Source organism: Eptatretus burgeri, chromosome 8 (genome assembly GCF_056783735.1).
Source record: "Eptatretus burgeri isolate ZD-2024b chromosome 8, Ebu_testis_v1, whole genome shotgun sequence".
In the NCBI taxonomy this organism is placed as follows: Eukaryota; Metazoa; Chordata; class Myxini; order Myxiniformes; family Myxinidae; genus Eptatretus; species Eptatretus burgeri.
The window spans coordinates 90312949-90337129 of record NC_140968.1 but is presented as its reverse complement, the minus strand read 5'-3'; the positions used below and the strand labels follow the sequence as shown (position 1 = coordinate 90337129).

At 40.8% G+C, this 24181-nt stretch overlaps 1 long non-coding RNA gene and 1 pseudogene across 4 annotated transcripts in view; one reads left to right on the top strand and one right to left on the bottom strand.

Moving 5' to 3' along the window:
- The window catches only part of LOC147022253 (uncharacterized), a 136375-nt gene extending 112757 nt beyond the window's left edge, over window positions 1-23618 (top strand). For 3 of the 4 annotated variants that reach the window (XR_015061133.1, XR_015061134.1, XR_015061132.1), the window contains one exon: window positions 16793-23617. This is a non-coding gene — a long non-coding RNA (uncharacterized LOC147022253). Of the gene's footprint in view, window positions 1-16792 lie in introns of all 4 variants that reach the window. The other variant, XR_015061135.1, reaches the window with a different exon arrangement.
- On the bottom strand, window positions 1905-3727 carry LOC147022254 (uncharacterized; annotated as a pseudogene).
- Window positions 23619-24181: the final 563 nt, after the last annotated feature.

The window sequence follows — 24181 nt, the reverse complement described above, 5'->3', positions numbered from 1 at the left end:
TCTCTTTCCTCTTTCTGCCTTTCTTCTTTATCTTCTTTCTGCCTTTCTTGTTTCTCCTCTTTCTGCCTTTCTTCTCTTTCCTCTTTCTGCCTTTCTTCTCCAGCATTGTTTGTTATTCTTCAGCACTGATGGGTTCACATCACATTTTATCACAGTGTTTGCCATTTGACTTTTTTTTTCAATCCTTGCAGTGCTTTAGGATAGACAATGTTGCATGTTTCTCCATGTGGAGCCAAGATGAAAAGGTTTTTGCCATTGTAAACTCTGGAACAACCAACGTAGAGTTGGCCATGAGAAAAGCATGGGCTTTGCAGGTTGGGGCCAACAATTTTGAGTGATTGTCCTTGTGCCTTCTTGATGCTCATGGCAAAACTGAGGTGGACAGGGAACTGGAGCCTTCTAAATTTAAATGGCAAGTCAGAGGGGTGATTTCAATGCGTGAAATGAAGACATCCTGTCCTGCTGCATGGCCAGTCATAATTTCCTCTTCAATGACATGTGGCATAAGCTTCTTGACAGCCAAATGTGTTCCATTGCAGAGTGTTGGTGGTCCAGATTCCTGAGAATCATAATGGGTGCACCAATCTTAAGCTCCAGATTGTGAGGAGGCACACCTGGTCGTTCCAGAGAGTTAAGAAATGATGTGGGGTAGTGTACTGCTTAATTTGTGTCTGGTACAGTGTCAAGCGACTTGTACGTTTGCATAGTGTCAGTTAACTGTGTAAGAAGGCCTCTGTTTGTGGAATTGGTGGCATCATTTTTTGGTGCCCAGATGGTTCTTTGGCATAGCCACTTGTGGTCATGGAAGTTGTGTGCAACATTTGGAAATACTGCATCTTGTAGTTGTTGAAGTGTTGCAACTGTTTTCCCAATGTTGTTCATTGAGATAGTTCCATCTTGATTTTCAGATGCCATTGCTCCATTTCCCAGTTTGATCAGGCTTGCAGCAAACTCCACAGCAGATGAATCATCTGTTAGAAGCACTCGCATGTTTGTCATTAGGCTGAGTCACTGAATGTTGTTCCAAATGTATAAGGCCTTGAGGCAGGCCTGCAGTTCATCAGCTTTGGTTCCATGCAGAATGACTGGCAGCATCTGTCGAAAATCCCCAGCCAACACCAGTCACTCCATTCATTCTTCTGTCAGCATGTCAAATATCTTGCATGGTGTGATCAAGAGCCTCTTAGGCAGCTTTGTGAGACATTGTACATTCATCCCAGATAATGAGCCACCACTCCTGCAGGAGCTTAGTTTTGCCAGTACCCCTGCCAATGTTGCAGGTTGGTGCTTCTATACTTGCCAGATTTAAGGGTAACTTGAAGACTGAGTGAGCTGTTTTTCCTCCTGTCAACAGTGTGGCAGCAATGCCGATGATGTCACTGCAAGGGCAATCATGTTTCTTTGCTGGATTTTTGCCAAAAGAAGATTGATGAGAAAAGTTTTACCAGTTCCATCGGGAGCATCCAGAAAGAAAGTGCCACCACTCCCATTGAAAACTGCTTGTGCAATCTTATTGAAAGCTTCTCTTTGGTCTGGAACCAGACATGGCTCATTCTCCTGAATGTATTCAGCAAGCTGTTCCATGTTGTAGTCGGTCTCTCTCAAAATTTCATTTGTGAGCTCATTGTCATTGTGTCGTTGAGGGTCAGGAAGGCCAAAAGTTTTGAGGTCAGAGCCACCCAAAGCCTTGATCTTGTCTTCAATAATAATGAGAGCTTGATTAAAGATGGCATCACTGCAGTCCAGTTCCAGGTTAGGATTTTGCACTTGTGCATGATGCAAAATGTCCTCTGCCAGATTCTCCTTGTGGTTGTCCCATAGTTGTTGAGGATTTGACATGGCACATGTCTGCAACATGATGGCAAATAGGTTTCGCAGCATCCATGGTGATCGAATTTCAGTTGCCTCCTCCAATGTGCTGTTCCAGTGTTTATCATCCTCCAGGAATCCTCTGAGCTGGCAAGCCTGTTTGTAAGTTTCACAGATTGTGGCATCCACTGTTTGCAAGTCCTCAGAAGATGGTGGACTTTTGACCTCATGCAAAAGCAGTCTTAGGTGAAAGCATTCAAAATTATTCGGATGGACAGTGTACACACGGCTAAGTGCATCACTGGCTTTGATGTCTGACTGGTCTGGTACAGTTTGTCCTGCTCTGTGGAAAACTCACTTCTTGCTGCCAACATTCCATGTGTAGTACTTGGGTATCTGATGACACAACAGTGTCTTAGCAAATTAATAATCCTGGCAGAGATTGAAGAAAGCAGTGAGAGTTGTGTCTTGTGGGACTTGGGCGCGCTCATACATTCTCCTCGGTGAAGTACACTGGCCATTCTCAAAGGTGCACACTGAGATGAACCACAGTGGGGTGTCACTCATGAATTGGGAAGTTCAGGATGCTCCCGATTGCTTCATTGCTGCTAATGTATCTTCCCATTCCGTATTGCCGAACCTTACCATGCACAGTCCCATCCATTGTCAGGCCAAATACAGCCATGTCAGATCCTTTGTTGACATACTTGCACACACATTTTATGGATTTCACATAGTGGCAGCACTCAACATTGATGTGTGCATTGAATAGCCGTGTGAGGAGTGGACAGTATGGAACAATCCACCTGTTGTCAACTTCAATCTCACAACCACAAACTCTGATGGTTGTTATGAATCCACCACCTTCTGGTTCTCTCCGACGATACAGTGGGTATCCATCTTGTCCAGTCAGTGTCTCTTTCAGAAGATATCGTGCGAACCTTTTTGTGCATTTGTTATCTTTCATGCATGGTGATTTGGATTGATGCTTCCACAGGGACCATGCACCATCTGTGTTTTGACAGTGCTGAACAGAAGTGGATCAATTACTGGGTCTGGAAGTTTATCACTAATGAAGTCATCCACTCTGTGCACATGAAGTTCATCTTGAAGACAAGTCAGAATGTGGGCATGTGGCAGACCACGCTTTTGCCACTCAACTGTGTACATGTAGCACTTAATGGCTCCAAAAATCTTTCCCTTGGTGATGACATTCATCAATGTCTTCATTTTTTGTCGGAATACTCTTGCCAGCAAATCATGGCAATGCTGTGGTCTTTGGCCTTGCATCAGTTCATTAGCCACTTCCTCCCAAGCTGGTTTGCAGGTGAAGGTGATGAAGAGATCAGGATGGCCATAGTTTCGCACATATGTCAGGGCATCCTGAGTGTGCTCATGCATGTAACAGGAACCACCTCTGAAACTGGAAGACAAGATGACCAATTGGCCAATATTGGCAGCATTTCCATTATTGTTCATGGCATCCCTAAGGTGATCCAAGTTTTCGACTCGAAGTTTCTTTTTGTTTCTTTCGAATGAATCTCAGTCTTTCTGCCTCAATTTTGGCATGCATGTCCACAGCAAATTGGTGGAAGAGATCTTTGCAATGCAAGATATGATTGAAATTACCAGCTCTCAGCATAATCCTGTTGGCATAAAAGTCCCTGGCAGAAATGTTATTTTCACTTGGCAGTCCTGTTGCTGGGTATGTTTGTTGCAGTTTAATATCATATCCATCATCACCCTGCCAGAAAATTTGTGGATACTGAAGTGCTTCATATGATGGGTGCGTCTCAACAATTCTCGAGAGGGAGTTGTTTTTGAGTTGCAGCACAATATCTCGATCGCCATGATGTTCACCAGCTCGGATGACAGCCACTTCTGATGTGGAGGGTGCATTGAAGGGTGCACCGCTCATGCTCCCCAGCTGGAGTTTTGTCTGAATAAATGACAATTTGGTACTCAGGTGTCATCTACTCCATGGCACATTTGAGACTCTGAACTTAGTGGTTTTCCTTGTGGAGCATATCTTGCAACTGCAACACCACTTCCAACTTCGTTTGAATGACATTATTGCAGTGCTGTTCAGCCTGCTTTGTATTGTCACCAATGAAGTAGATCTGTAGGAATTTTGGCTCTTCATTTGGTCGTGGCTGTAGACTGCCAATCTGATGATAAACCTGTCCCTGCACTTTAAATGTGGGCAGGTAGCAAGATTCTCTGATCTCTTTTGTGGTGCCGAAAGATGTCATGTTGAAACACGAGTTGTATCTTCTGATGTTGCTTTGGAAATGACTTGCATTTGGAGTGTTGACTGTCAACAATGTATGAAGAGGTTCAGGAGGAGCATTAATTTGGGTCAGCTGAACCTTGCCACCATTGCAGCATATCCCTGAAGTTTCTCCTGTCCATTTCATCACATCACAGTGCCTGCAAGTCATCGACATTGAACCAATAGAAACAAATGGATCAGAAGCACAATCCAAGGTTGGATTGAAGGAGAATGCAGATTTTTCTTTTCCCCTCCAGGGCTGTTTCCTGGATGTAGCCATTCTTGTTGCGTTTGCCCCTCATCTTCTTTCTTTCTCTTGAGGAGTTAAGGCTGCTCTGAATGCAGCTTTTGTTGCAGTATTTGCCTCTCGTCATCTTTCTTGTTATTGAGGAGTTAAGGCTGCTCTGGATGCAGCCATTGCTGCCGCATTTGTTTCTTGTCTTGCTTCTTGCTGTTGAGGAGTTGAGGCTGCTCTAGATGCAGCTTCACAAGTCGTTTTTTGTCAAGTTCGCTTCTTGTACATTTTCTTCTTTTGTTGGATGCATCTTCCTGCAAAATAAAGGAAGGAGATAGAGGGAAGGGGAAAGCGAGGAAGGGGGAAGGAGAGCGACGCCTTACCACACGTAGCAATATACTCTGGGAGGGAGGGTCGTTTCCACTGTCAGAGCCCTGCCTCGCCGTGCACCCACCCGCAAACAGGCTCAAACACCAATCAATGTCGCGTCATCACCCCCAGGAATCAAGAACGCCAAGAACCAAGCACGCCAAGAACCAGGCACGCCAAGAACCAGGCACGCCAAGAACCAGGCACACCAAGAACCAGGTACGCCAAGAGGTCTGCCAAGAGCCATGTGCCGACCAGAACCAGCAGGAACAGTCCAACTGTCACCAACTGCCGTCGCTGCTGTCCCCAACCATCAGGAGCTGTCACATACCATCAGCAGTATCTCTCACCAACACCGATCCAGATCTCTGACCGACTGTGATCAGGATCTCTCACCAACTTCCAGCAGGATCTCTCACCAACTGTCAGCAGGATCTCTCCCCACTTGCCAGCAGGATCTCTCCCCACTTGCCAGCAGGATCTCTCACCAACTGCCAGCAGGATCTATCACCAACTGCCAGCAGGATCTCTCCCCAACTGCGAGCAGGATCTCACCAACTCTGATCAGGATCTCTGACCAACTTTCATCAGGATCCAAGACCACAGCTATGTTTGACCATCATAATGAACTGTCCAGAAAAAGCTTGTGGTGTGAATGTCCTGCAAGTCCAATGTGAAAATGATGACCAAAATAAAATGTGTAAATAAATTGTGTATTTCCAAGCCAATGTGTCTTGATGGAAAGGGCATAGAATGAGTCTCCATTGGGATAATGGCTGTCTATCACGTGCATGAACGGTGAGGTGCCATGTCACGAATACCTGCAAATTGGTGGGAGATTGTTGATTGATGAACACTGCCCCTCATCTCAGGCATAGAGCCTTGCAGATAATTCAATGTCTGTTGGATTTGCAGCGACATCCTGAACCAGTTTTGTGCTTGCCTGGCTGCTGAGTTTGGATGCGTGACCTGATCTGGGTAGAGTCTGGGTGATATGATACGTCTTCCCTTCTTAATGATGGATCTCACCAACTCAAAGGGATAATGAGTAACTTTGAAATGTTCTTATAACCCTCTCCTGAACGGTGCTTCTCCATCATTTTATGTCTAACTTCTTTGGAAAGCTCCTTGGTCTTCATGTTTGACTTTTTGGTTGACGAAGTGAGTTGCACCTTAAAACTCCTTAGATAAGTGTGGGAGCTTAATATTTAAGTTAAACCACTGATTACATGGAGGTGAAACCTATGACACTTATTTTGTAACCTTTCAATCAAATAATTTGCTTCGGAAGTGATTTGGGGTTAATAAGGCAAAGGGTTTGAATACTGATGAAACTGAGGATCATCTGATTTTTCTCTGTTAATTTAACTTATCCACATTTTATCTGAATTTTTTCGCTTTATCACTTTGGAGTAGTTTGTGAAGACTCATATGTTAAGTTTGATTTGAAAGCACCATGAAATATGCTCAGGTGGCATCAAAATATGAAAACTTTGGAGGGGGATGAATACCTTTGTCGGCCACTGTATGCAGATAAGTAATGTAACTAATCATTTTGACTGTATTCTCACGAATCATTCTGAATGATGAAAAACTGATACATAAAGTTGAAACAACTTAACAATATGCATTACGGTGATGAAATGTGAGTGAGAATAATACAAACATTTATGATATACAAACATAATAATACAAACAAAGCTTCACACTGACATGGAAGTGATTTTTTTTTCTCGAGCGCTATATAAAAGTAGCAAAGATGGTGGATCAAGATGGATGTTAGGATAGCCTCGAGGTACGCACATTTACCTCTAAGATGTCCAGCCTGAGTTAGAATATCAGCCTAGCTATAAACTGTCCTCCAATACTTTCACAGGTTGGGTGTGTGCCATCATGAAACTGGGCTTCCGGTCTGCTGGCATTAGTTGGTGGATATTATAGCTCCCACAGTCTTTTGCCTGCAACCTCGTCAAATTACAATTTCCTGCCATAACCTTCGTCGAACGTCAGGCCTGGTTCGCCAGTTCGTGAAAGATTTGAGCCAAACTTCCTCCCAGCCAACCCCGCAAGAACGTGGGAATAATTGTGGCTGTTAAATAAGAATAAGAAGTTTGGTTGACAAAGGTGATGTCAGCTGACTTCCAAGCAGATGGAAGATGACCTTTGGCAAATGATCGGGTGAATATAGCAGAATGTTTGTGAAGTACAGTACGACATGCTGTCTTTTGATTAAATCCATCAGCGAATCCACGACAAAGACTTTACAGCAGACAGTGAGTTTTTCAGGAGAGATTATTACTGCACATGTGTAAATAGCGTTCAACAGTTTGTGGTTGTATTATTTTTTAAATCTGATTTAAAAAAAATTGTTTTATGTCCTGGTGCAATACCAAAGAGACAATGTCACTTCCTTCTGTTGGAATCATTGTAATTGCTTCAGCCATTATTGTGCTCAGCTGGGTGATATTTATCAACAATTCTGTGGATGAACAATTTGGCGATTTTGCGATCTTTTGATTTGGTACTTTACTGATGTGCTCTGTCGTCTTTTTCATTTTTGTGAGTTATGAAAACTTTTGAGAATAAAAGGTATGGCTTTGAAAGGTTTATGACTTCATTCTATCGTAGCTTTTCAGCATATCATTTTGTCCACATTTGATGGGGCAGCCATTTTTTTCCCCCTGTGCCATCCCTATATGATATATTCAAAGAGAATGCACTCACCTTTTCACCTTTGAAAAGTTGAGTATGGTTTTGATTCCAACACAACTGTAAACTGTTATCCTGAGATTTCAAAGGCAGGGTGTTGCATCAATGAGTACCTGGGCCATCGGAAAGAAGTTAAGCTGAGTGCCAAGTTTGCTCATGGTGTTTTTTTCTCAAGTATTGGCAATTGTTGCTGGCATCATGAATGAATTCTACATTCCCTGCTCTGACTATTGATCCCTAAGAAGTTAACGGAAAACCGCTCACTATATTGATCCTTGCCACAAAACTGCTTCAATAACATGATCAGAACTTGATCTTGGGAAGACCACTGCTGATATGTATATATATATATATATATATGTATATGTATATGTATATGTATATGTATATGTATATGTATATGTATATGTATATATATATATATATATATATATATATATATATATATATATATATATATATATATATATATATATATATATATATATATTTATTCCAACCATACTTATTGGAAAAAGGTGGGATGCAGTATTTGTAATTCTTCAAAATGTTCAAAATAACCATTTAAGCCATGTAATCAGTCGGGCAAGAATAAAACGACATGTGATCTTGGCAGCAATGACGCATTTCATGCTGCGATATATGCATGCACACATCCTAAATTTCCCATTCATTCGGTCCTCACATTAATCAAAGTTTTCAAACTTGTAATCTTCAGAATTTCTCCATTTTGGAACCACATCACCATGACATGCTCCCTTTCATGAAGTGCTCACCAGCAAGCAGTTGACGGAACAAGCTTTGGAATAATCAAAAAGTTGAGATTAAAGCCTCACATTGTCGTAGTCATTCCTTACAAGGGAAGGGAAACGTGGAAAGAAGGGTTGGGTTTGTGTTTGCGTTAAGTATCACCTCATTGCCAAAATAACCATCCGTAGCGGATAGCACTACATATGCTTAGACACACACCAGATGTAAGGGCAGAACTATGGTATATCCCAACACTCCACATCCTGTGCAGGTTCCCAGATGAGAGAGTGTCGATCTCTCCCTTATGCTTGTGTTTCTCGCTTTGGCCTGCAATCCGCATGCTCTGTAGCCGTCTTGGTAAAGCTGGAGGAAATGTCATGACGTTTGCTTCGTTCCTGACATTTCAAATGTGTGGTCAGTTACCATGAACGGTGGTGGCATTCAGAGAACTTGCTGCTGTAGGAAAACGAGAGGTCCTACTGGATAGCCATTTGTGTGTCTTGCAAATAGCAAGGGATTTGTAAACGTCATTAAACTCATCGTGGTATTCATGTCTTGGCCTGTGTACACAAAAGGCTATCCAGTCGATTTTTGCATCTTGGAATCCGACCCACGTGTGTGGGTGGGAGGAGGGAGGGTGTCCTTGCCCAGAGGGAGAGAGAGAGAGGAGGATAACGTTCGTGGAGGGTAATGGAGGGGATTTCAGGGTGGGCGGATAAATATTTTTGTCGGATTCCGAGATGAAGGTTCGTCCTCCACACTGCCCTCTTCGCAACCAACCCAAAGACTTTGGTCTCCATCGCCCAGGACACTCCTGCGTTCCTTCGCGACCAATTCCTTGCTGTATGGTTAGAACAATAGCAGACTCGGCATAATTGTTTGGAGCCTCCCCTCTGAGTCTGAGAGGTCGGCGGATCGTACCCCAGTTGAGGCATACCAAAGACTTAAAAACTGAACCTGCTGCTTCTTTTCTTGACGCCAACACTTACAAAACGATAGCACATGGACAAACAACCATATGTTGGCAACCATAGCGCAGGCTTTGATGGGCCTAATAACCACCTCCTACATTGAATTTTTTTGTAAGGGAACACATTGTTGTAAGCAATGTCTCTGTGTTACATTCCCTTTGGGTTTGACGCAAATGCGAAAAGGGTTTCATGGTTGAAGGTTTTGTGTCCCTTTCAAAGGGTGTTGCTCACCTTCAGCAACAAAAAAGTCATATTTAAAAGCATGGTCGTATGCTTTGAAAGAAACACAATGTCGATGAAATTATTGGCATCTCCCACTACGACATGAAGCACAGGGCTTGTTGATCTTCCATCGCCGACATGTTGGTGGTCTGTCTTGTGTTTTTTTTTTTTTTTCACCTGCCTCTTCTGTGGTTTCACTCCATCACATGCTCTTTCAGCTCTCTGACTCTCCCCAGAAATCCAGGATGCATGCATTCTTCCAGCAACCTCCTCTGAGTTAAACTCTCAAATCCAGGCTCACCTCAACTCTTTTGTTCCTCTTTTCTCTCATTTGTGCAACCGCCTTCCTGAGACTGTTCAATCAAACTACTAATATTCCTGCGAGGAGTTCAAGCGGGCAGTGCACCACCATCTCTTATCATCCTCCATCCTGACCCGTGATCTTTATTACCCACATTTATCCTTCCTAACCCAACCCTCTTACTTGCAGGCAACTGTTTCCTCCTAATAATACCTCGGCACTGAGACCTTTCGTCCTGGGAAATGGGCAAATGGTCTCCTACTGCACTGTGTTCAGATATTATTCTTTACCGTTCCCCAAGGTCACCCAATTGAGCCAACATTGACAGCATACGCATGAGAAGCAGATGGCTCAAACACGTTTTCTTATATTTTAAAAGGGTTTATTTGTAAAGAAAAGTACAGGGAAAAGGGTACACGAGATGCTATCAGAAATGGTACAAACCTAGCGATCAATGGACACATAGGAATGATGTGGGGGATACGGGGGTGCAAACTTGTGTACAAGGAATAAGTACACATCGTGAAGGCGCCTGATAAATAAAATACACATATTTTACCATGATAAGCAAAAGCATAAACAAGAAAGACCAATCAGAGATTGCAGACGCTCGCCAGGACTTGTTTATTGTGGTGTTTGTGAAGTTTTGTGTAGTGTATTTTGTGTGGTGTTTGTGTACTGGTGTGTTACATCTATCTATAATTCCAGCAATCTGTGTGTGTGTGTGTGTGTGTGTGTGTGTGTGTGTGTGTGTGTGTGTGTGTGTGTGTGTGACTGCCGTTTCTCGACAACTGCTGGTCCGATCTAATTGAAACTTGCCAGATATATTGCTGGGGACCTGAGGATGTGCCTTTTCAAGGTTTGATATTAATCGGACAAGGGGTTCCCAAGTTATGGCCATTTATTTACCAACCAATGACAGGAGCCGTTGATGCGGCCATTTTATATCAACCAATGACAGGAAGCGTTGCTGCGTAGCCGTGGTCGATGGTGAAGAGAAACTCAGCCGCGTTCGCCATTACGGGTTTTTCCTCTCCTCTCCTCTCCTCTCCTCTCCTCTCCTCTCGAAAAGGCAAAATACGTTGGCGCTAATTGAATAATTGGCCATTAAAAGCCTCTGTATTCTTGCCCTGGACGAGGAAACAAAGAAGAAGCGCCGTTTCCTCAGCGATGTTGTTTATGAAGAGGTGCTAACGAGATAAAGGTGTGTACAATGTACATGGAGACGATTTTTATTATTTATTTATTGAAGAAAAATTGTTCCAAAAATAATTTACCAAAAAAAGTGCACAACTTTTTGTTTCCAATTGTCAAAACGCTGTGGCCTTTGGAAGTGTTAAGGAATTCAGCTCCAGTCAACATGCTTGCCAACGAAATACATCTCAACTTGGTGGTAAAAACGATTCACAACGACGGGTTTCCTTACTCATTGCTCTGCAGTCTGCATTCAACCCCTTCATTTATCATCTCATTGACCTCATTTCATCGATCTATAATTCCAGCAATGTGTGTGTGTGTGTGTGTGTGTGTGTGTGTGTGTGTGTGTGTGTGTGTGTGTGTGTGTGTGTGTGTGTGTGTGTGTGACCGCCGTTTCTCGACAGCCTCTGGTCCGATCTAATTGAAACTTGCCAGATATATTGCTAGGGACCTGAGTATGTGCCTTTTCAAGGTTTGATATTAATCGGACAAGTGCTTCCCAAGTTATGGCCATTTATTTACCAAACCAATGGCAAGACACGTTGTTGCGTGGGCGTGGCCGATGGGGAAGGGAAGCTCAGCCACGTTCCCCATTACGGGTTACAACGTACGGGCGTCCGGAGAGTGATTACTTCGTGTATTCTAATAATTTCTCGATTTCTTATACGCATTTATAGATAAACACAATGGCCCAAGTTATGATCGTTTTCATATGAGACGGTGTATAAATTTCGGGAACATCAGAGTGCTGGTATGCTCCGAACCAGGAAGTAAAATTTTTCTCTCTTTTCTCTTTTTGTTTTTCCTTGCCACGACATTGCGAAAAGGTAAAATACGTTGGCGCGAATTGAATAATTGGGTATTAAAAATAAATTGCGAATAATCGTGACTGCGAATAATATCGAACTTCTGGGTCACGCACGTACGGGCACGTGAGAGCGAAGAAACGGCCTGTGTGGTTTCTTTATTTATTTATTATTATTATTATTATTATTTTTTTTTTTTACGGGCACATACTAGTCTCTATAATTCCAGCAATGTGTGTGTGTGTGTGTGTGTGTGTGTGTGTGTGTGTGTGTGTGTGTGTGTGTGTGTGTGTGTGTGTGTGTGTGTCTGATCGCTGTTTCCCGACAACCACTGGTCCGATCTAATTGAAACTTGCCAGCTATATTGCTGGGGACCTGAGGATGTGCCTTTTTCAAGATTTGATATTAATCGGACAAGTGATTCCCAAGTTATGGCCATTTATTTACCAACCAATGGCAGGACACGTGCTGCGTAGGCGTGGCCGATGCGCCATTTAGTTACCAATCACAGGACACGTTGCTGCGTGGGCGTGGCTGCGTAGGCCGGTCCACGGCCGGCCGATGATGACGATGACGTCACGTGCCGTGCTGGTTACGATGGGGATTGATCGGTGCCTTAGTTACCGTGGGGTAGGAGTGCCAATGGTAAATGGCAGCGAATGTCATGGCAAGCAATGACAGGGAGGTAGACTTGATTTTAATTAACTCTGTGTGTAAGTATCACAGCAGTTGTTACTTCAATGCAAGCGATAATTCGTGGAATGATGTGAACATTCCGTACGGGCACGCACTTCTTTTGGATAGTGATGACAATGTATTCTAATAATTTCTCAATTTCTTTTCCGCATTTATAGATAAACACAATGCCCCAATCCAGTCGTCGTTTATGAGAGCGAAGGAATGGCCTGTGTGTTTGTTTGAAAGTTTTCTTTTTTTGCATGTACGGCCAGCACATATGGGCACGCGAAAGCGAAGGAACGGCCTTTGTGTTTGTTTCTGGCACGCGGTTTGAGTTTTTTTTTTGTATGTACGGCCACACACATACGGGCACGCACGTACGGCCATGCACGTACGGACACGCATGTACGGCCAGGCACGTACGCCCACGCGAGAGCGAAGGAACGGCCTGTGTAGTTGTTTTTGGCAAGCGGTTTTAAAGTATATATATATATATATTGTTTTGCACGTACAGCCACGCACATACGGGCATGTGAAAGCGAAGGAACGGCTTGTGTGGTTGTTGTTTCTGGCACTCGGTTTGAGTTTTTTTACGCGCGGGGGGGGGGGGGTGGAGGGTTTGCACATACGGCCACGCATCTACGGGCATGCACTAGTAATTAATAATAGACATAACCAGAACTGCCACTTAATAACTGCTGGCAGTGATGAACGGGTAACAAGACATCCTGCTTTGATGCAACCCCGCTTTGATCGGACACTTGACCCTGACCTATGATGTTTATTGTTATTCAACTGAATTCAGAATGGGATTAAAATCAAATGGAAGACCAACTACTGGAGGTGCAGTGCTGCATTGGGGTTGTCAGAAGGAACAGGAACAAGCAAAAACCAAAGATGGAGTCATCAGGAGGAACCTGGATAGGATTCGGGTTTCAGCTGCTACTCCTCCACCCACAAACCCATCCAAGCGCAGCCAAGTGAGCCTCATTTAAAAAAGTCAAAAATAATGCAGAATTAAAAAAGTATATATAAATATATATTATAAATATATATTCTGGCTGCGAGACCATGCATCCGATTACGTTGAAATCTAAAACTTACATTCCCCAACACAACTAGATCATAATAGTAAAGTTTCACGTTGTTCGATGAAGCGATTCAAGAGAAGATATTTTAAAAAGATTTTCATTCAATCCAATATGACTGTGCGACCATGTGACTTATTAATTATTTGAGAACACCCTGGTGTCCTCAAGATTTGGGGAATGTGTATGAAGTTGCCCCTCAATCTCTCCAGCTGTTCTGGAAAAGAAGATTTTTAAAGAGGTTTCAGGGTAAATCCAATATGGCTGCCAAACCATGTGACCTATGACATCATCGGGGTGAGAACGTTTTGTTCCTCATGGATAGGTGATCACGCCTGTAAAGTTTTGCCTCATTCTGTTCAGCCATTTGAGAATAATATTGTTTTAGGGTTTAAAAAAAGAATTAAAAAAGGCTACCGAACCACGTGATCGATGATGCCATCAAATTTATCTTCTGTTGACCAATTTATCCCTAAATGACCCTCAAAAGATTTCATCCTGATTCTGCATTTGCATTTATGATGTCATAACGAAGGTACCGATGAAACCATAAGAAAAATCACACTTATTCCCCAATGCAGAGTACTTGACAGGTGCCAAGTTTCAATTTTTTCCATGGTGTGGTTTTGGAGATACAGAGGTCCAAACGTTTTCCTTTTTTCCAACATGGCGACCACACCACGTAACATATGACCATAATTTTCATGTTTTTTTTTTTGTATACTTTGCTGAGGCTCATTAAAACATTGTACATGAGTAGTCGCTCCTTTGCTGAAAATTTTGTGTCAATCCAACAAGCGGTTGCAGGCAAAAACCATACTCGCATTCTGCGCAGACAAACAAACAAGCAGACAATTAAAAATCGCTCATAGAGTGACACTTGGGGAAAGGAACGGCACGTGGTAGGACACATACCAATGCCAGGCTGACAGTGAACATTTTGTATCCCACTGATGGGTCGGATCTGAATCCTGACCTGAACCAAAATCGAATTGGCTTGTTCTTGTCTCCTAACCAACTCGTCCACAACTTTTTGAGACATCATGCTATACATAGTTTTTGGCACCATCTTTCAATGGTGAAGAATCACTTTTCAAAAATTCTCAGATCCAGACTCGAATCTTCATCGAAATTGAATTAATTCCGCCTTGTCACACAGCCAACCTACCCATGAAGTTTCATTCGATTCCATCCATAACTTTTTGAGATATCATGCAATATCGTTTTTAGCCCTATCTCTCAATGGTGAAGAATCACTTAAGAATTAAACAATTCTCAGATCCAGATCCAGACTTGGATCTTCACCAAAATCGAATCAATTCTTCCTAGTGGCACTCCCAACCTGGCCACCAAGTGTCATGAGCATCCATCCATAACCTTTTGAGATATTGTGCTATATATCATTTTTGGTGCTGTCTCTCAATGGTGACGAATCGCTAAAAAAAAAAATTCTAGTATCTAGATCCGGATTCGGATATTCACCAAAATTATGCGATGCTGTCCTTGGCTGGTCACCTACATAAACAAAAAATTTCATAACATTTGCTTGAAAACTGTGGCCAAAAATCGTGTGACAAACAGATGAAAAATCACTCATGGAGTGATGATGCAGCGAAACGGAATGGCACTCGGAAGAGCGCATACCTCTGACAGGCTGAACAGTTTACATTTTGTATCCCACTGTGGAAGAAAAATTAATTATATTCGTGTATTCTCAGTTGCATTCACTTTCTGCTTTTAATTGAATACAAGCAAAATAGAATTGTATCTTACTAATTCTTATGTGCCTTTATCTCACTGAAATACACATAGCCAAGATTGGTATCTCCAATGTATAAATGAAACTGCCCAGCTGCTGAAGTGGAGAACGCCTTGCTGACACATTGTCTAGCAGAAAGTAATCCACCTGGTCTCTGTGTTTTGTCCTAACCCAGTTATCACCCTCTCCTCAAGGCTGAACTGGTGTTCACATTATTTCATGCTTGTTTGCCCTCCCTTCCATTTACCCTTGGCAGATGTCTCGGCCTCCCTTGACTATTACTGTCTAAAATAGTATAAAGGGGATTGCTATGTGCATTTTGAGCAGAAAGGGGATTATGTTTGATATTGTTTGTTGTTTGTTTATCCTCTTTCTCCATGCGCATGTTTGTTGCTTGTTGTTGCTGTTTGCTGTTAATAAATTGTCTCAGACTCCGACAGAGAAGAACTGAATTTCTTTCACAATTTGGCGACTGTGACAGGATGCAATTTGCCTTGGTGAATCGAGATCAGTGGCATGTAGTTGGAGAAGGGGGAAACAAAAGTGAGCTTACCATAAAGGAAAGGGATTTCTTCCCTGGGGGAGTATCGGTGGATTTATCCTCCCTCCCTGCATGCCTCTTCTCTCAACCATTTGGTAAACTTGCTTCTGAATTGTACAAAAGAGTCTAAACCATTTGTTGTGCTCGGGGTTGTTAAAAGATTCTGTTTCTGCTTTTTGAAAAGTTGGTGTGTTTTAAGGTTGGCGAGCTGTCCTGATCAAACAAACAGACATTATTTAAAGGTTGGCATCCTCTCCCGATCAGACAAAGAGTCTCGGCGTGACACTCAAAGTAATTTGGTTGGAATCTTTACCTTTAGTAGAGGCATAATTATAAACAAATAAAAAATGGCAGTTGCCTTGGAACTGCTTGTGAATGAAACTGCGGATTGTTTTGCAGATATGAATGTTAACATTATTGCAATGCAAATGATAACTGTGCAAAAAATCGAATCACTTTGGATTTGGTACTTGTTCTGCAGGGGGGAGTCTGTCCTGTTGTTGGGTTTGAATGTTGTATTTAGAGCTCAGACAAATTAAAATACATTGAAAATTAAAGAAGAAGAAGCTAACTTTCATAATTATTATACAAATGATGGAATATTTTTTATTGACCATAAGGGATCGTTGGAGGATGGTGGACAAAATTGTTGATTTTTGTTGGACATGTTATTTGTTATCATAGTACTTTTCAATTGTGCTACAACAACATTGCCCCCACTAAAGGCACCTTCACTGATTGCCTCATGTTTTGAGAGGAAAATTATCCCCTCTTTAATGGTAAAAACTGAAGAGGCCTTTCTAGAATTGTGCAAATTGGAACCCTGACAAAAACTTCCGCCCTTTCTACATGCAAATAACAAATGAGATGATTATTTTTGAGTATACCTACAACTGAGACTTCTTTAGATTTTAGCATGTCGTTTAGGTATAAAAATTAATAAAAGAAAGGTAAAATTTTGATATAACATGTAATGCAACTTAGATGCTTCTATAAGAACCTTTGTCAGCCTTATTAAAATACATGGGCCCACTACGAGTAATTGAATTCTAATCAGTTTGTAACCTTTATTTTGTTTGTTTCAGAGTGTTGAGAGCAGTTGAACTATGCAGTATGCGAATTTGTCTCATGAAGCTTTGAAGAACTTCTACCGAAAGATTGGACAATGGGGAGAACCCAGATTTGGGTGAATAGGCATTCAACACGTGATCATGACACGACCCCCTTCTTGAGGAGATGAGACGAGCCACTCGTCGAGCCGTAAGAAAATTAAAAAAAACACCCACTGAAGAGAAGGTTGGACAAGTCAAACCCCGGGAAGGTAAAGACTTAATGTCGCCGTTGCATAGCGCCTGCCTGGGGTAATGACCCCAACCACACTCGCAAAACTTCTGGTCTCCCTTGCCTCCTTCTCCCTCTTCTCCCTCTCTTCTTTCTCCCCTGCCTCATTTTTTCAACTCCTTCCTCATCCCTTACCACCCTTGAATCACTTTCACCCCATAGAATATCATACACATATTAATCTGGATTTCTTGATATTCCTGTATGCAATTTTTTTTAGCCGCATCTTGCGTTGCGAACGCTGGCTCTAAGAGAGCTCCGCGTTGTTCTTCTTCTTCTTGTTCTTCTTCTGGTGAAGACAAAACCTTTGACTGGTGGAATGATGCGGCTCTTGGACACATTTGTCCTTGTTTTTAGCAGTGTCTCGCGTAGCGAACGCTGCTCATAGAGAGCTCGGCGTTGTTGTTGTTGTTGTTGTTCTTCTTCTTCTTCTTCTTCTGAAGACAAAACTTTAATCTCGAGGACTCGGCTCTTGTACAAGATCCAGATCTCCTTAAATACGAAGCACATGTACACATCCTCACATAGACGGTGCCTTTTGAGAGCTTCTATCATGAACTTTTAAATATATTCGGACATTTGCTTTAAAGTTTCGAAAAGTTCACATTACTATTTAAAGATTATTCCATTTATCGTATTGTAATTTCGTAAATACATTAATTATTTCGTAAATACACGATATATCGTAAATACGTAAATACATTATGACACATTTCGCTATTGGCTTAATCAAGGCACGTGATGAAATATCGGAAGTTGTTGTTGTTTTAAAAAATAAAAAAAAATTAAATATATATATATTTTTAGCCGACAAAACCTTTCGGACGCTGCTTGTGGACACATTTGTCCTTGTTTTACAACAGGAAACCAGTAAAATTTCTTCTGAATTTCTGAAAGATGTTTTTTCAATTTTAAAACCTTTTCATTACTTAACATTTTAGTTAAATCCAAAGTTGTTGGTTTAGCAACATCAGTGTAAAGCCAATATTTTCTTGAAAACACCCCATTCTTTTGTTGTAGAACATATTTATTAAAATACCAAATACCCTTTTCTTGTAGGTATGCTTGGACACAGAAATGATAATTTTCTTGAAGCCTTCTTGCCGTCATTTATGTCTCAGAAATATATGACAGATTGATATGATGACAGGCAATACCTCCCCATCTTCCCATTGTTAAATCAATTTGTATTCCCTCACTTCTGAAATAAATCCTATTCTTTGTGTTTTCATGATATAAACTATGGCAAAGCAGTTATTGATTTTAGCCTTATTAAATTATTTAATTTGTTGTTTGCTAATCATGCTTCCACAAATCTCATTTTCGGCACCAAGTTGATAATATTCTTCCTTACAAGACTGATTTAATTCTTTCAGGTCTTCTAGGTATATTTTAAATGACCAATTATACCCGAAATCATTCATATCATATCCCCAATGTTATATTCTCATTCAAACGATACACCCTTATTTATAAAATTTTATTTCAATTGGAACTGTGAATTCTGTATGACCTCGAGATAAAATCAACATTTCTGTATCTTTGGAATACACAGCCATTTTATTTTGGGATATATATTGTTACGGTGGTGGAAATTCACAGAACACCATTCAGGTTCCCCAGAGATCAGTTATTTCGATAAGTGTGTGTTCCAGGTTAGATTTCCCCACCGATGTATAAAGGGAATTATTCGTGTGCCAGGCTGTGAATCTTTGAGTGAGCCGTTATTCTGTTCTATCTTTTATTTCAAATAAACAACATCTCTACAACTACGCCATCTCCACAAACACCGCCAAAGGAGTCACATTCTCCACGTCCGTTACGAACAGTATGCTCCGAAAAGAAACAACTCGACAACTCCCGCCCCGATATTCTGGGACGAAAACAGGATTGACGGTTGGGGCGGGTCCCTCAGAACGGCGTAAACAGGGATGGCGGTTACTAAAAGTATGTAAACCCGATCACTCCTGGGATTTTCCCCCGCGCGCCGGGAAGGGAGGACGAACACCCCGGACCCGATAAACGCCCCGGACCAGTTGGTCCTGGAGGAGTTGACTTGAAAGCGGCAGTTGAGTTGAGGAGAGGAGTTGGTCGGAGTTGTTGGTCGATGGAGTTGAGTTCATTGGAGTCGTCGGGAAGGCGGCCGTGGAAAGTCGGGTGTGCTGCCAGGCCTTTGACCAACCAAGTCGGGGAGACGGCCGTGGAAAGTCGGGCGTGCTGCCAGGCACTGGACCAACCAAGCCGCCATTACAACCGCTGCCGTGTTGGCAATGAGCCAGCGAGAAGCAAATACCCAGGGTCACCGAACAAAAGCCCATCGAGTCGCCACCAGGGCGGCAAGGTAACCGGCCCAGCCTCTCGGAGCCCCTTTGGTCATCCCGGCTCTGAGGAATATTAGAGGCTTACGAGCCTGTGTCTTTTCTTTCTTGGGTTTTTGTATGAAAGTCTGTGGCGCCTTGTCCCTCTAAGTAGAATTGTATTAAGTGCGTGCTGTAAATGAAATAGCAATCGGCTGTAGGCTTTTGCTTGTGTCTTGTCCCCATATCCCCCCACTCATTGACTGCTTACCTGTAGAAATAAATACCCATTGTTTGAACGTGAACCTGCTTGTTGCGTCCCTTTCCTCACATTGACTGCCATGGTGCGTTCGGGGAATTAACTGGCTAATTAAAGCCGATAAACGTAATAATCTCGTCTGACGGGACTTGGCGATATATAACCGCTCGGCCTCGCAAACGGAACGAGCCGCTTAAGTGGCTCGTTTTTGTGCAGGTCCCATCCAGGTATAAACTCCTGGTATTTCTGTCTGCGCGAATAATTAGGTACATCGATAATTCGGCGATCGACCCTGTAGCACGTGGACAGAAGAATTGGCTAGTTTATGATGCGTTAAGGCATCCATGACTGGATTTTGGGGTTGGTCCGGAAAGTCACGACTGGATTGCGGCCTTCGGTGGGCGTGCGACCGCAATTTGGCTAGAACGGTCGTCCGCACGCCAAACGCGGCGGATTCCCGGAACAATATGTTGTGATAAATGACTTGATCTTACCGTCATTCACCTGATTTGGTCTTGGATAACTTATTAATTTGTAAGCATTTTTCATATTAACATTTTTTGCTTTCCTATATTTCTGTCGTTCAGCCTGTGCTTTTGTGTAATAATTTGAGAAATCAATATCCAGTTCTTGGGATACACCAAAGGTAGAACCATCTTTTCCAACATAAGTCATTTATATTTGATTAAAAAGTAACATCATAAAAAATAAAAACCATTCAGTCAGAATTTTATGACTTCAGCAGGTGGTGGAAGACCAGAACTATCAAAATGATATTTAACCTGATTATTATCAATACAAACCCAATGGGAACCATTTCTATTATTATTTTCTAAATTCATAATATTCTTTGTATATTTAGACAAGTTTGTTACTTCATCTGTCATACATATAACCACATTATCAGTTTTTAATTTCTTACAATATTTGGCAAGTTCTAGATTTGATGTTGTATTCTTTCCAAATTCTTTAAACCACTCATCAATGCTTACATTTTTATGAGAAAGATGTAATCCATTACTCCTTTTAGGTAATTTTACACCTGCTTGTGCGATAGAAGAAAGCATATTTCCAAATAACAATCTCGCTTTATCAGGTAGGCTTTCAAGTTTTTCAGCAAAATCTACAATAACACCACTTCCACTAATTTGTTTCTCCAACTCTTTGTTATGTCTTTCCAACTATATTTGAGCCTTCCTTTCGTTGGCAGTTTTCACCGCTGCTGAAATACCACCCGTCAATGCTCCAGCTGCACTTAAACCAGCAAATAAAGGAATTAGAAATGGGAGAAATCGTCCACTCATCTCTCTTATTGAATATTTATTCAACATTGGTTTGACATTATAATTTTAGGTGAGCCAGTATCGTTCAAGATTTTCTCCTGTTCTCTTGTGAGCAAAACATCAATTCTTTCCACTCCTTTTCTATGAATTGTATTAAAGTTAATCATACAAGGCTTTTGATTTTGAATACAATATGATCGTTTATTAAGATTGATTTGATTAACATATACCCCAGTTAGCACTTTACAACTCATTTATTTATCAAAAAATTATGTAACACTAATCATAACACCATTATCTGTATTAATCTGTCATTCTGTTTCTTCCAAAAGCAAACAATATCAATCAACTTCTTCACTCTCTCCTCTTTCAATGTAGAGGGAAGTATCCACTCAATTTGACTTTATGGTTTCTTTTTGAGTGCTCAGGTCAATCACGTAGATTATATATCAGCTTTTAAATGCAACCATATCCAAAATGGGTTCTTTATCACCTTTGCTTTCACACACCTTTTGGTAAGACTTGTATGCTTCAGCATAATCATTTTTTTTCCAATCTATCTCATGGATAAAATGTTCCATCCAGAAAAACGCAAAATTGTTTCACCTTGGCATTATCACTCAATGCATTATTCTTATCAGAAGCAGCATCTCCATCTGGTTTCTTTAAAATGAGCCATAAGGTATCGTGGCTTTCCTTCCAGAACACCAAAATTCCACATGCAAGTGGTTTGGTTCAGTTTGACGTGTGGACTTTTTTGGTATGATACATTTAGTGGTTTCTTTGAGTTAAGTCTTCCATTCAACATCTCTTCTGTTTTAAGATTAGGAATATACTCACTAATATACCAACTAATTTCATCAATAACAAATTTATTCTGAGCACCAAAAGCATTACCAACATCAAAAAGAAATGTATTTTCATTATCATTCCTTTGTAGTTGAAATCTAATTTTAAGTCCACACAGAACTTTATTATAATCACAAAATCCAATATACCTTTAAGAGGAACTGCCACATTAAAATTATTACCTGCTTTTGTATCATCATTATACATTGCCTTTCTTTGACTATAACCAGGGTCTGTGTTTGTTTTCGTTGCCATATCAGGAATATAACCATCGACAGCCCCCTTACCCATTCTATCACAAAATGAATATAGTGTAAATTTCATCATTTCAGATGCATCAGAGACATAATCAACCATGATTCCAAGATGCAAACGAACACGATCAAACATTTTCCAGAAGAAATCATTTACGAGTGTAGCGTTTGTGTTATTCCCAGCCTGAGTGAATGTAAATTTCTACAACAAGAAGCTATCGGCTGGATTCAAATAAGTGTGTTGATTATTTCGTTCAAAACTCTTTGTTCCATTTATATTCCATTCTCTTCCTGTCCTAGCATTTACCTTTAAGAAGTCTTGTAAACTGTAGAGTTTGAGATGACAATGGTATCATCCAAATCATAGATACTATCAATTGCTTCCATACTTTTTTGTTCTTTTTACGAAATAAATGCAAGATGTTAAAAGTTTTGAAACGCCGAACCAAGTATTTAAATTATTTTCTGTCGTTCTTGGGGAGACAACTGAGTTTTTCCTTTCTTAATTTCTTTTATTGCTTGCAATTTATGGGATTCCTTTTGGGCATCTTTTATACTCTTTATAGCACCTACTATATTTCCCACAGCAGAATCAGTTGAACCAATTCGGTCTTAATGTTTAAGAATAGTAGAACCGATACCCATTAGAGTATCAATTATCCCATCTCCTTTTTCTCTAAATTGATGTCCTACACCCTATTGTCTCTTAGGTTTATAGTATCTTCTCCCAATATGCATACCTTCACCCTTATAGTATATGGAAAGGAACTTCCCATCCCCTGTCATTATTTTTTATTTTCCCAACTCGTGTTTTCTTGCAATAACCATCGTATTTATTTATTGGAAAACTTCACGTCGGTGAATTCTGATGGATATAACTTCTCCGTTAAAATAAATTATGCAATAATCTTGGTCGGTTATCTGAAAATTTACTCTATATGTGGTTTTGTCCAGACACGGAAAGATAAACCAGATTTTTTTGGTTCCATATTGAATTTATAACCAATTGGGGTTGAGTATGCACTGAATGAAAATATTGTATTTGTTCTTATTCCATCATTATAAGCACCATCAATCAAATCACAGTGAATTAATACCAAATTTATGCCTGCGGATATTTGAATGACATTATCACTATCCAACATTCCATTAGCTTCAATCTTTTTGAGGAGAAATCCAATAACTCTCTAAATGAATTATCAATTGTGAAATTAAGTGTAGTTATTTTTAAGTTTAATAATTGATTTTGAAATATGTTTTTGAATATCTATAACAATATTTTTTGGTTCATCACCCTGTTCTTTCATAAGGCGAGCAATTTTGGAAGACATTGGAGAAATCTCATATGCTCCGGGTGAAACTGTTATCATTTTGTATCCGCTTCCCGGATTATCACTAAACTTGTCATTTTTCTCTGTGATATTAAACAAGGTTTTATAAGTTTCCATTGACAATAAAGATGCCTCATATTCTTTTGTTGCATCAAGTTGTAGTGGGTATGGGAAAGAAGATGTGTGATCACTCGTGAAATTAAAACTAAGAATGGTGCTTCTCATTTATGTTTTAAAAAGTCTGTACATAATGATTATAAATCTCTTTTTTTATTTTCTGAAACACCACACTTGTTAAATAGTCCTGAAAAAAAGATAAAACAAATCATTTTTCTTCCAACATTCAGTGGCAGTAATTAGACTACTGTGTCTTATCTTATCTATGAATATATATATATATATATATATATATATATATATATATATATATATATATATATATATATATATATATATATATATATACAGTAAGTCCTCACTTTTCGCAAGGGTTGCGTTCCTGGAAAACCTTATTATAAGCGAAACTGTGTTAAACAAAACATATTTTCCCATCGAAACCAATGGGTTAAAGGGGAGATGTGTTTTTGGCTCGGAATTTTTTTGACATAAACACAAATAAACAAAACACACTCCTCGAGTAGTGGCGACTTACCCCGAGGCTGGAGGAACGGAGTTGATTGCGGTGGACAAGTCACACTTGCGGAGTGGCAGAATCGTCCCCCTCTTCACTTGACACTGTGCTGTCACTTTCTTCACCAGCGGGAACGGTCTCTTGGCAGCTGGTTGAAGGAGCATCCTGGATGGTGGATGGAGTTGGTGCTGCATCTTTTGGCTTGAAAAATGCATGGAGATTGGACTGG